This window comes from Nothoprocta perdicaria, unplaced genomic scaffold (genome assembly GCF_003342845.1).
Source record: "Nothoprocta perdicaria isolate Ctin4 unplaced genomic scaffold, notPer1 scaffold_43, whole genome shotgun sequence".
Lineage (NCBI taxonomy): Eukaryota > Metazoa > Chordata > Aves > Tinamiformes > Tinamidae > Nothoprocta > Nothoprocta perdicaria.
The window spans coordinates 1,871,080-1,876,966 of NW_020455677.1; the positions used below are offsets into that span (position 1 = coordinate 1,871,080).

At 39.0% G+C, this 5,887-nt stretch overlaps 1 long non-coding RNA gene across 1 annotated transcript; it reads right to left on the reverse strand.

Annotated features, from left to right (window-relative positions):
• Positions 1-842: 842 nt before the first annotated feature.
• LOC112953213 lies at positions 843-2,928 on the reverse strand. The gene is made up of 2 exons (XR_003250541.1): positions 2,858-2,928; positions 843-872 (listed from the first exon to the last, which is right to left on the reverse strand). It is a non-coding gene; the product is annotated as an uncharacterized LOC112953213 (long non-coding RNA).
• Positions 2,929-5,887: the final 2,959 nt, after the last annotated feature.

Genomic DNA, 5,887 nt, shown 5'->3' on the forward strand with positions numbered 1-5,887 from the left:
CCAGCTGCAATCATTAAGAAGCTGTGATCCAACAACTTAAGGAGATGGAAAGGGGAATGAGACCAAACTATTAAGGTTAGCAAATTTTTGAATTTGGTGGAATGTGTCAGTTCTGTTCAACAGAACTAACAGAATTTACATCATGTTGTTCAAGGGACAGGATGCTCAAAGGCACAGAAGTGGGGTAACCAGGTACAGAACATTGCCTACAGCAACTTGTTTTGAGAGGCTGGTGGGATCCTCTGGGCTCCACATGAGGATACAATTTTTTCCTGTGGACACCCTRGATGGAACATTTCCTTTTTTTACTTTGCCTTTTTCATATGTGTTTTAAGGCCACAGATGAGYTCTGGCCCAGGACTAACACTACCCAGATCTGAGGAGCCAAACATGTTTGTAGTAGTTGATTTTGAACACCCTTTCTCCACTATAGTTCAACACTTCCCTATGATCCCTATGAGCAGAAGAGCAGCAAGAAGTCAGTTAAAAAAATCCCTTTTATTTAGGAGACGTTTATGTTTAGCAACAAAAATCAATTCACTTCTGATCACTTTATAGTAAGTGTTCTTAATATTTTCTCTTCAGCAAACTCTTAGTAAGAAATCATTGTTTAGACTATTTAAGAAGAAAGTAAGGCAGATGAGAGCCAAATTGATCTTAAACTATCAATAATTTTTTTCTGGAGATAAGTAACCACTGGCTAATCAGGCCCTTTCTTCTCTCAGGTCTTTTCTAACTTTTCTTTCAAAGCCCTCATATCCTCATTCTTCTTCTCCCAGATTCAAACCATCATGACTCCATCCTTTCCAAAATTGYTCCTTTTACAGAAAGGTCACATCAAAGAATGCATTCCTTTTGCTCTCACCCATTGCCTGGAAAAGAAAAACAGAATAGCATTACAATCCCCTAGTCAGTCCTAGGTGAGTTAAAAATGAGGTAAATATTTACTCTTCTTATTCTGTACAGTTCTMCTTTTCTGTGTCTCTGCAAAAACTGATATTGAAGCAAATTAAAGTTTTGCTCCAGAACTCCATGATAGAGGTTTTGCTCTTCATAATTTTTATTATTCATCTCTGCTCTCTTAGCAAGAATGCTGGTATTGTTTGCAGTAGTCATTTTTCTGAGTCTCATCATTATGGGTCTTGATATTGTTTTTATTAATTAGTAAGCATGATGTATCAGTATCTTGATCATTTGTTCCATCTAGAGGATAATTCCTGTCCTCAGATGCCACTGGTTTGAAAAGGAGCCTCCTGCATACATCCATTTTTCCCCTTCCTGTTTGTGGGTTTTTGTTTAGTTTTAGTACTTTGGGAAAAAAAAAAAAAAAAAAAAAGTAAAATTAAAAAAACACTCTGGAAAAAATAAGTCACATGTACGCAACAGTAGGACCCCTCCCCCCAAAATGGGTTATTTTGGGTCACATTTCATTTTCACATCAAGAAAAAACTGGATGAATAGTGAATGGGAAAGTATCTTTGTAATTGGAATCCTGCTGTTTTATGCAGGCCTGCACATCTGGAAGAGAGTGGGAAAAGAGAAAAGTGGGAAAGGCTGGATTCGTCTCACTAGACAAAACCAGGGAGTCTGGAAAGCACATGTAGTCTGGTTTCTTAAGTTACAGCGAAAGTTAGCACTCCAGAAGGAAAAAGTCCAGCAATAAGTCCTTCCTCTCCATATATCTCATGTCGAGAAACGCACTTCTCTCAAGCCRTACTTGAGCTGTCTTCATGAGTTACTGTCTACGAGTGTATGGCCTATTCTCCTCCTCTGCTGATCCCAGTAAACACTTTACTAAGGTGGAAAAGTGATTTTTCTCCAGCCAGCCTCCTGGTTACAGATTAACAAGAACAGATCTGGTAGGATATAGCAATTTAGGCAGGCAAACACGTTCATTCATGTGACTGATAAAAATAAATAAAATGTGTATGTTCTGTGTTAAAGAATCTATAAATGCCTTTTCTAGTACACAGCTTTTGAAAAAAGCCATGGAGGTTTCATTAGCGGTTAGCAACTTTCATGCCTTATCTGGGTCACTCACTGTGGTGTTGCCCACATGTGTCCACACCCTGTAGCCTTTACAGTTCTTGAGGAGCTTTTTTCCCAGGCAGCGAAAAAGCAGAAATGTGGCTGGTCTCTGACACTGTGCAAATCACCATGGAGCCTCATGGAGCCAGGGGGAAACACTGACCCAAGGATGCAGTTTTGTGCTCAAGATGAAGTGTAAAATGTAAATGTATGCTATAGGAGCAAGCCACAAGGCTACATTAGTATTCAGAGTGTGGGGCGATATGCACTGTGAGGAAGTATCGCATAACTCAAGCACTATTACTTTTATTATCATTATTTTGTCATCTCTGTCTTATTTAGCTCCCCACTCATACCTGCAAATCCATCATACAGCATAATTACATTCAATGAATGAGCTCTCAAGTTACATCCCAGAAAGAAACTCTTTCTTAGAAGTTTCTCAACTGARTCGTAAGCAATTAAAACCATCTCCGAGTGCTTTGTTTAATTTTCTTGAATGGGAGAAGTCTTAGAACTAGGTAAAAGTAATTTCCTTTGCGGAAGGGCTATGAATTCATATTAGGGCATATGAATAATGCATTGTTCCATTCAAAATGCCTGAAGAGCAAGCACAGTCTGTTGAAAGCTGGTTGCACAGGCAGTGTGGCACAAAGGGGAGAGAGGTTCTGTAAATAAGTGAAAAACAAGCAAGTCAGTGCTGAAGACTCCCAAGGCTGTTTCAGCTGTCACACGCAGGGGACATACTCAAGGGGGGACTTTGCCTTCTTCCAGATACTAAKTTGGTCAGAGAGATGGTAAAAAAAGAGAGTTAGAAAAACTTTTCTACCTCAGTCAAGTTTTTTGTGTCTCAGCCATCAAATGAGTAAGATCCAGACATCTTCCCCTGAGAATACAAATCGTCTGKAAAGAAAGAAAGAAGTGTTTCGTAAGCGTTAGTATCACCAACACAACAGATTCATCAGGTCAGTACTGCAAGATTCTGTAACTAACCCTAGCCCCATTCTGACTATATATTTTACCATTCCTAATGCTACTTCGTCTTTGTTCGGCTCAGTAATCCATAGACACCTTAAATATATGGCAGAGAGAACAGGAAAAGTGGCACAGAAGTATGTTTAGGACACTAACTCAGTTTGAGATCTTTCCTTATTTCTGTGAAACTGTGTATTTGTTTAATAAAAACACAGCCATAAAAGCAACATCTCTGTTCTGAATGAGTGTTTGCCGGATCAGACCTGACGCTTCCCCTTTTTTCTCCTGCTCTGGCTAATCTCAGTGCTTTCTGCAGAAAATATAACACAATTCTCCATGACTTCTGCTGGCTGCTCTCCTAACAAAAGGTTCTTTGTGTACTGCAGGACCAAAGCGTTACATACAGCAAATATTTGAGCTGAAGGTGTGCTCCTGATAGGCTTGTACCCACTATCGTTACTTTATGTTGTTCATATTGCTGGCTTGCATCCCACCTTCCTGCACAGTAAAGGACTGCTCAGAAAGCTATTGGGCAGGATACGCTACAAAATCTACGAACTGTAACAGTTGATTGCCACTTTAGCCAATAAAAATCTTTTTTTTTTAAATACCTGAGAGAATGTAAGTTTCGTAGACCGCATAATGCACTCCAGTGATTCACAGGTTGTTTTTGAATTCTAGAATACGTTCTTTATCTGCTTCAGCTCCACCTAGAAAGGACAATATATAAAAATATAACACGACCACTTCTGTAAACAGGGGAACAGATACTAACATACTTATATCATGTACCATCTCACTTAAGCATTAAAAATTGGCCAACTGTTTTAAGTGAGTCAACTAGACATTCCTAGAATTGGATGACCAGCTTTGAGGGAACACCAATTACTTTGCCACTATTTTAGAAGTAGCCAGATCACTATACTTTTAAACAATTAGACTACATCACATTAACTTGTTCCTTGCTGGTGGTTGTGTTTTGTTGCTACGCTTAACATATTTGAAATAAGATACTACTGAGAATAAGAGAAAGGGGCAGAAAATGGGCCTTTGTTACAGGGGAATTTATTTCATGGTGTAGGAATAAATAAGTTAAGCTACTTCTTCCACCATTACTTTCATTAAAATCTATTTTACTCAATTAATAGCTATATTAAAACACTGGTGGCATTAGCTGAAGAGTTAGACATGTAAATCTGGCAGAATTGACAATTAATGAAATTGATACAATTATTCTTTTTTTTCAAGTATCACACGGATGTGATTTTTTTTTGCAGTTAAACGCCAAAAATAAGCCAAGGATCTCAAAATCTTATCTTCTCATTCATCCTTGAAAATATACTTAACCTTGTACATGGTGAAATAAAAACTGAGCTATGTGTGTTAGATCATTTCAAGATACAAACAAAAAGTGTGTTTGAGTTTCTAGCATGGATTTAACCCAGAATATTCTTAATACAGATCTTGGAACACTGTCTTGCTATTTATTCCCCCTTTGCAGTTTCTGCAACATAATACAGTATTTTTAAGATTATAAAAATATTTGTCTCTCTGACTTTTGCAGACGCAAGCAATAGGCTGTTCCTCAATATTAACCCCTGAATGGCATGACAGGAACTTCCAGCTGCTATGCCAATGTATATTTGAAAAATAATGTAATACATGTGGCCTGTAATTCACCCTTATTCTGCAGGACTTGCCCCAGTGACTTAGTGAACTTCCTTTGAATAAGAGCCACCAGACCAAAATGTATTGTCCTAGATGTTGATATTTTGCTTAACAACCAGGGGATTTTTGCATTCTATCTGGGGATTTTTTTTTTTTTTTTCTGGAGTGGAGGGAAGGGAAAAAAAGCAAAGAATGGGTAGGAGGTTTTTGCTCTTACTGTGAGTTTTGGAATGAAAAGTTTTGAGTTAAATTCTCATCCAGTTTTTAAACCACAAGCCTAACTAACTATGTACTTATGAGCAGGACAGAACTCTTCAATCAAAATTGAACTCATTTCTAAGAGACGCATGACTCAGCTAAAACAAAATGCATGGGCTTCCTCAAAAAACGGCACACAGGCCGAAAGGGTCCTGAGGAGGTCCACACCAGGCTGCTCAGGGCTTTATCCAGCTGGGTGCTGAAAAACCTCCAGGGGACCGCACAGGGACACAGACTGCTCCATTGCTCTCACGGAGAAGAGAAAAAAAATAAAAATGAATAAAAATAAAAAAGGGGGGAAAAAAAAGACTTTAATCAGTCTGAACCTCTCTTTAAAATTGTGTGTCTTGTCTCTCGCACTGCCACCGTGCGTAGCTGTGCATGTCTGGCTCCATCTCCTCAGCAGCCTCCCCATGGGCAGCAGGAGGCTGCTCGTTTCTCCCTGAAACCACCTCTTTTCCAGATTGAACAAGCCCAACTGTGGCAGCCTCTCCACACAGGCTGAGAGCTCCAGCTCCCTCCACCACAGCAGCCCACTGCTGGAAATCAGACTAGATAACCACAACACTCTCTTTCTAAAACAACTCTAAATAACTAAAATATCCCCTTTCTAAAATATCTAAGCAGAAAGAACTGAATCTTTACAGAAAGCACAAAAAATGATCCATTACAATGAACCATATATTCATGATGTTAACATGATGTCATCACATGATGATATACACAGTATTAAAGGCAGAGGCAAAAAAACAACTCAAATTTCAGGGTTGATGCCCAGAAAAACATTAGGCCTTCATGGTAGCTAAATGCAAAATATTCCATAACAGATGAATGCAGGTTTTCCCGGGAAGTTTCTGATGCTCTGGGCTCTCTTCACTGATCCTGTGAAAGTTTTCACATTCCTTAGGCATTGTATCTACCCAATTGATCAACAGGGACACGTAGGAGTCCATAGCTC